We start from the raw sequence: 7,592 nt of genomic DNA, 5'->3' as shown, positions 1-7,592 counted from the left end.
TTTCTTGCCTTGCCTATTTGATTTGCTCTGTTGGGCCTCATGGTGTTGTTGCCTTCATTGTCTTTTTCTAGGATCTTGTTTAGAATTCCTTGAAGTGCTGGTTTAGTATTCATGTAGTTTCTCAGTTGTTCTTTGTCGTGGAAGTATCTTATTTTCCCATCCATTTTGAAAGAGAGTTTTGCTGGATACATCAGTCTAGGTTGGAGGTTGTTCTCTTTTAGTACTTGAAATATCTCACTCCAGGCTCTCCTTGCCCCAAGGGTTTGTGTTGAAAAGTCTGCTGTGATTCTGATGGGCTTTCCTTTGTATGTAATTTGTTTCTTTTCTCTTACTGCTTGTAGTATTTTGTTCTTCTGTTGGGTTTCTGGGATCTTGATTATTATATGTCTAGGTGTAGATTTTTTTTGATTGTAGCTAGTTGGGGTCCGATATGCCTCAGTTACCTGAATATCAAATTCTTCCCCTCTGTTTGGGAGGTTTTCTGTCATTAATTCTGCGAACAGCTTTTTAAAGTCATTTGTATTTTCTCCTGCTACTTCATGTATTCCTATCAGTCTTATGTTATTCTTCTTTGCATCATCTAGGAGTTGTTGAACCGATTGCTCATGATCCCTTACTTTTTTTTCAGTTTTAATTGAGTTTAAATATTTTATAACATTCCTTAGTCTTTTTTTTTTTTTGTACTGGGGATTGAACTTGCATCCTTGTGCTTGCAAGGCAGGTGGCGGAACCACTGAGCTAAATCCCCAGCCCACCTTTACTGTTTTTAAGAGACCTCTCTTTTCATGGTCACTGACTGCAATGTTATCTTCTATATCTGAGAGTCTATCTTTGCATTCTTTTATTCTGTTGCATACACTTTCAAGGGAGTGTTTAATCTCCTGGATCTCTGTTTGAATCTGTTTTATGGATTCCATTTCTTTCCTATGTTGGGCATTTATTTTTTCCATTTCTTTCTTATGCTGGGCCTTCATGGCTTCTATCATGGTCCTGAGTTCATCTATTTTTTTGTCAGTTTCTGCTCTAGAGTCTCAAATCACAACTTCCATTTTGCTCACTATCTCTATGGTTATCTGGGAAATTATTTCTCTTTTGAATTTTTCTAGAGCCTGATTGATCTGTTTTGTTACTTCCTGTGCTTTGAGTTCAAGGTGTCCTGGTGGTTCACTATCGGCCTTTTCATCCTCATTTGCCCTACTGTTTGCCATTGGTAAACTGGAAGTCTGTCCTTGTGTCTTGCTTAAATGATTTCTCATTTTTATTTTTGTTGTTGGACTGTCCTTGGTTTAATCTCTGGGTTATCACCCAAATCTTCCTGATATAGTTGCGCCCTAGCTTCTGTGTCTCTAACGACCCATAGAGGTTCTCATCTCCATAACATCAGAGAAACAGCTCATCAAATCAACCACAATGCTTTTCCCAACTGATACAATCAACAACACATTAAGATCAAGCACAGCTTGTACACTGACCACCTGTGGTTGTCACTAGTCTATCACCCTTAAATCATTTGAATTAAATTGAAATCAAGAAGCAGTCCAGAACATGTCTGCAGTGAACAAAATTTCAATATAGTGTATTTACCATTTAATGGTTCAGACAGAGTGAGGATGCAAGACCCCTGATCTCAGTTAGCTGATGGCTGAACCCCATGACACTGACTGACTTTCGGCTGCAAGGCCCAGATTGAATTCCCCAACCTTCTGAATGGTTGAACTCCATAATATTCTATTACAGGTTTCCCACGCCCTTTCTTTAAAGATGTTCAAAGTTGGGAACTCAGAGAAATACCCTTGATGACCACCTCTGCCTCTGCAGAGTGGGTCCAAAGACTGTCACAGTCAGGAGGTCTGAAAGTGGGTGGTGGGGGACATGATTTATGGGGGATCCGGGGCACCCACGTGGCTACCTTCCCAGTGCTTGAGCCATGGCGCCTGGGGCTGGAGAAGGTGCGGCTCTCCTTCCCGAGGTGCATCAGGGCCCAGGCTGCCTCCCAGTGGTTGAGCAATGACGGCTGAGGTGGGAGCAGGGGTGGCTCTCCTTCCTGGGGTGGATTGGGGCCCACTGCCACTATTTATTGGGTTGCTTCAAAGGCTGAATCACCTGTCTTAGAGGGTGGTGATCACCCTAAATTCAGGAGGACCTTATGTTGATGTAATCTGGCCCTTGAGCATCAGGACAACATGCGACCATTTAGGCCTCAGAAAGGCCTAATTGTAATTTAATTGTGAAATGTTTTTAATCCCCAAAGTTATGTAGAGTGGCTCCCACAGTACCCAGCCAGTTGAATCCTCAAAAGGAGGTGCTGGTGGAGGAGGGACCAGCAATGAAGCTCTGTATTGTGCATGTAGGGAAATTTTGGCCAGGCAATGGAAGGAAGTAAGGCACAGGGTTAGGGCCATGTGAAGACTGAAGTCAGGGTACCCCTGTAATCCTAGCATTGTGGGATGAATTGGAAGGCAGGAGAATTGCAAGTTCAAGTCCAGCCTGTGCAACTTAATGGCTTAGTGAGACCATATCTTAAAAAACAAACAAACAAAGAAACAGGTAAAACAATCAGATTAGAGGTGGAAAGAGAGACGGAAAGGAGAATGGGAGGCAGATATCAGAGACCAGGACAGAGGGAGGGAGGAGAGAGGGAGAAAAGAAAAGAAGGGAGCAGGAGAGAGAGAGAGAGAGAGAGAGAGAGAGAGAGAGAGAGAGAGAGTCAGACAGACAGACAATTAGATTTAGAAGTGGGGAGACCTAGAGGGAGAGTGGTGATGGGAATCAAGAGCGAAATAGGTTAGAAATATTCTCTGAGCTACTGAGCCACAGGTAGTATAAAATTGTTTTAGTTCATTTTGCATTGCTATAACAGAATGCCACGGACTAGGTAGTTTACAAAGACTACAAGTTTATTTGACATGTGGTTCTGGAGGCTGACAAGACTGTGGGCTTGGTGTTGGTACCATGGTGAGAGCCTTTGCACTGCATGATAATGTGGAAGAGGGCAATGAAAGTGAGACAGAGTGGAAATCAGTGGATCTCATTTTTTTTTTTTTTGGTCAGAGTGTTGGCCCTAAACTCCTGGGCTCAATAAAGTCCTTTTACCTCAGCCTTCAATGTAGTTGGGATTACATTTCAGTGTAGAGCTCATCCTTTTTTTTTTTTTAAGACTGGGAACACCCACTCCTGTAATAATGCCATTACTCCATTGCTAAAGGTGGGCCTTCATGGCCTCATTGCCTCCTTAAGGTCCCCCTGTCACAAGGACTATTGGAGTGCAGGAGTAGAGACTTGGAGGGGACATTCAGACCATAATAAAGACTGGTTTCATCTTTAGCAGATGCCTTCATCTTCTCCTAAGCTATGACTCCTCATGTTCTCATCCATCTGTGGGGGAAGGCCTGTCCCAGGTGGTCATCTTAGATATTCACCTGAGAGTGGAGCTGCCCTGGGATGCATGAACAGATGAATGGAAGCATCTTCATAGAAAGACCACATATGAATAGCTGTGGCTTTCAGGGACCTCAGGATTCTGATGGCACATTCCTATAATTCTAGTGCTCTGGGATGCTGAGGCAGAAGGATCACAAATTTAAGCTCAGCCAGGGTAACTCTGTAAGATCCTATCAAGAAGAAGAAGAAGAAGAAGAAGAAGAAGAAGAAGAAGAAGAAGAAGAAGAAGAAGAAGAAGAAGAAGAAGAAGAAGAAGAAGAAGAAGAAGAAGAAGAAGAAGGAGAAGAAGGAGAAAGAAGGTGGGGTGGCTAAGTGGTAGATCATTTGTACACATATGTGAAGCCCTGGGCTCAATCCCAAGTACTAAAGAACCCAAACCAACCCAAGACAAACCAAACAACACCCTTCCCCCAAGTCAACCATGTTTCAAACCCATGGCAAAGCTGGTGAGAGCTGTGGATAGCTCTTCATTTAGACCACCCTTGGCCACACACATTTCCTGTCTTTCAGCAATAGCCCATAAAATCAGGCAGTAGCCTCTTAAGTGAGTGAGTGAGGGCCAGATGTGGACTTCAGGGGCTTCTCCTTCAGAAATACTCCCACAGCAGCCCAAGCCTTGTTTAGAACTATGTACACTGGAACAGAGTGAAAAGCTGGAAACAATGTGAATGCCCGTCAGTATAGAGATGCTCTAGTACCATGCAGGCCTTCAGAAGAGTATGCTACACAGCTGAATGTGCTGCAGTAGTTAAATGAATAAAGAGCTGGATGTGGTGGTCCATGTCTGTAATCCCAGCCCTTGGGAGGCTAAGTCAGGAAGATTCTGAGTTCTAGTCCAGCCTGGGAAACTTGGTAACTTACCAAGACCCTGTCTCAAAAAATAAAAATGGGCTGGGAATGTAGCTCAGTTGCAAAGCCCTGAAATCAATCTTTGGTACTGGAAAAAAAGGCCTTCAAGGAATAGTAGGTGTCTCTTCTTTGGGTGTGGTTTGGCCTTGAAGAGTCCATGTGCTAGAAGCTTGACTCCAAAGAGATCATATTAAGAAGGGATAGTGTTGCGGTTTGTGTTTAGATGTCCCTCCGAAGAATTATGTAGATGAAGTGGAACTTTCTTTTTCAGAGATAGTTGAATCTGGAATGTGTGATGCTGAGAGTCAGGGCATGTGAGTGCTAAACCACTACATAGGTTTGGGGCAGCCCTAAGCCTGGTTGTCTGGAGGGATAAAAGAGGCAGAAAGATGCAGTGAAGGCCCCCCTTGTTAACTTTGCTGCCTCGTGTGCACCGTGTTGTTTCTCCTCTGCAATGCCTGTTTGTCATTCAAGTCTTGGAGCCAGCTGACCATGGACTGAAACCTCTTTGAACCCTAGGCCAAATAAACTCCTTCCCCTCTAACTTTGGGTGCCGGATATTTTGTCTCAGAAGTGAGAGAAAAGTAACTAACACAGATGGGTCTTGAACATGGTGTAGTGGAAGGTGATTAGATCATGGAAGCACCATTTGGAAGGGATTCATGCTAATCCCAAAGAGTGGATTAATTTCCCGGAGAGCAGCTTGATTTACAGAAGCAACCTGGCCCCTTCCTGGCCTCTTGCCTCCTCTTTCTCACCCGGAGAGCCCTCACTCTTGTGTTATCTCCCTCTGTGATGCCATCTTCAAATTAGGACCTGAAAGAGGACCTCATTAGTGGGGCCAGTTGTCCTTGAACTTCCCAGCTTCCACATCTGTGAGCTGAACAAACCTCTTTGAAGATTACCCAGCCTCGGACACTTTGTTATAGGAGCACAAAATGGAGTAAAGACATTAGGATCACCTAGCTTTGTGAATTGTGCATGTAGGCTAATGTGTATACTTGCATTTGTTCAGATGCATTCTATAAGGATACATGAAACCATACATGGTGCTTAACTCTGGGTTGTAGGACATACAATCGAAGGACAAGAATCAAGGAGACTTTCCTTTACTTTTGTACTCTTGCTGTGCTTGATTATTTTTTTTTGCCATGCATTTGTATTACACATACAATTAACACCCGTTTAGACAAAAATATTAGCTCATGTTTGCATAGCTGTCCAAGTTTTAGATAATTGTAACAAAAACGACCATTGAAAAAAGGTATTGCTTTGGATAAATGTATTGTCACTTTATAAATTGAATTATGCTTGTATTTAATTAATGAAAAAGGATTTAAAAATTCAAGTTTGGATGATTTCATGGCCTGGCACAATCTCTAGTCCTGAAAGGACTGAATTCTGTCTGGAATTAGTGTGGTTGGGGTGGATCATCCTTCCTCATCCTTCTCCTCATGTGTTCAGCATCTGTCTTCTAAAGGAGCAGTCAGAAAAGTAGGAATTGGCTCATGTTAGGAAAAGGGGAACACAGAGGGTAGTTGGAAATGCATAGCACAGTCCTGACCTGCAGAGGAGGGCAGAGGGGCAAGGCTCCTCCTGAAGGCTCTATTTGTATCCAGGAGCCTCTTGGGGTTGGGGTCTTGGAGGACGGAATGGGGCAGTGAGGGCACTGTGGTGCCCTGTGGCACAGGACCAAAGCCCTCGGGGTCTAATTGGTCCTGGGAATAGCGGGGCAGGGAAAGCGTAGGCTCTGGGGCGAGCAGACCTGGGCTCAGTCCCAGCTTTGTCGCTTCCCAGCGGGGTGACTCTGGACGAATGCCTCCCTCCTGGACCTACTTTCTCCCTCTGCACAATGGGCATATTAACCATGTCCACTTGGAGGAGTCAGTGCAATGCACAGGCTCCTCAACTTATAATGTGAGCTCCCCCAGTGAATGCAGTGTAAATCAAAGATCTCATCAGTCAACAATGCATTTAACTCACCTAACCTATCTGACCTGACCTCCTAGCAGGCTCGGGTTGCTTCTTCCTGTGACTGTGTGGCTCACCAGGAGCTGAGTGTCATACTGCACAGTGCTCGCCTGAGAGATGGTCACGATTCCAAGTTCCAAGCCTGTGCACCATGGTAGAGCTGGAAAATCATAAGTGGAACCATCCTAAGTCTGGGACTGTCTGTGGAGAGAATTACTTAGCACACAATAAAAACTCAGTATGTGGTTATTATGATGGCCATTACTCAGAGCTGTCATACCAGTAATAATAATAATACCTGAGGCTGCAGAGCTTGGAGAGAATTAAATGGAGACTCTGATTTAGATCCTGAAATGAAACTGAAGAAGAATGAAGACAGCAAAGCAAGCTGGTCAAAGTGCAAACTCGGGCTCCCCATGCCAGTGTGGCTTTGTCCTGGGGAGGACTGTCCATGAGCTGGGATGCCAAGGACCACTGCACATTTCCAAATTCACATTGGTGATTCCCAGGCCACCTTGTTATCCTGAGTGCACCAGACTTGAACCGTGTAAATAAGAGTCTTTCACTTAAATGATAATACACTGTACACAGTAAATAGCAAAAAAACCTCTACAGATCATGAAGGGTGTTGTGACTTGCAAAAGTTCGATTGTACCAAAGCAGCAGAACTTTCCCCTGAAAAATGTGACAGAAATCAGGCACAAAGGGTATTTATCAGTTTTTCTACCTTCCCCTTTTGGTTTTCCAGACATATAAACCATAGATGACTCCAAGAAAGTCCAATGCCTGTCACAAAATGACATAGTGGTTTTTCCTTTCTTTATATTTTTCTCAGATTCCTTTTGTGTCCATTCACTGATTGCAGAAGGACAGGCTGCTGTACCTGATGGAGAAGCTCATGCCTGGATGGTCTTGCTGGGGCCATGTGCTGCCCCTTGTTCTTGTTCCTGATGAAGTTGAAGAACTCATTGGTCTTTCCTCCTCCTCTTGTCTCTGATCCTGAGGCAAGGCCGGGCCTGGCATGGGCATGACAACATGGTTGGAGCAGTGGGGCAGGACCTGACCTGCCATGTGAAGAGATTTGTTACCATGGTTCAGAGAAGAAACTCCCAAGCCTGACATGAGATCTTTTATTTCTCCCACAAAGCATTCTTCTCTCCTTGAGCATATCTTTTATTCTTCTTTTCCCTTTCTTCTTATTTTTTCCCTAAATTCATGTTCATCTTTCACATTCACCAGTTGTTCCATCCAATTCATCAGTTCATTGAACAGGACAATAAGAACCTTTGTTACGGAAGGAATCAGTAAGTGACACACAGAGAGGCAGCAGA

At 44.0% G+C, this 7,592-nt stretch overlaps 1 long non-coding RNA gene across 1 annotated transcript; it reads right to left on the bottom strand.

Moving 5' to 3' along the window:
- Positions 1-5,693: 5,693 nt before the first annotated feature.
- Positions 5,694-6,640, bottom strand: LOC104861751. The gene is made up of 3 exons (XR_780107.2): positions 6,560-6,640; positions 6,274-6,421; positions 5,694-5,764 (listed from the first exon to the last, which is right to left on the bottom strand). It is a non-coding gene; the product is annotated as an uncharacterized LOC104861751 (long non-coding RNA).
- Positions 6,641-7,592: the final 952 nt, after the last annotated feature.

Source organism: Fukomys damarensis, unplaced genomic scaffold (genome assembly GCF_012274545.1).
Source record: "Fukomys damarensis isolate Sample0158 unplaced genomic scaffold, DMR_v1.0_HiC HiC_scaffold_19, whole genome shotgun sequence".
NCBI classification, from domain to species: domain Eukaryota; kingdom Metazoa; phylum Chordata; class Mammalia; order Rodentia; family Bathyergidae; genus Fukomys; species Fukomys damarensis.
Note: the sequence above shows the minus strand (reverse complement) of the source record. Positions and strands in the feature narration are given on the sequence as shown.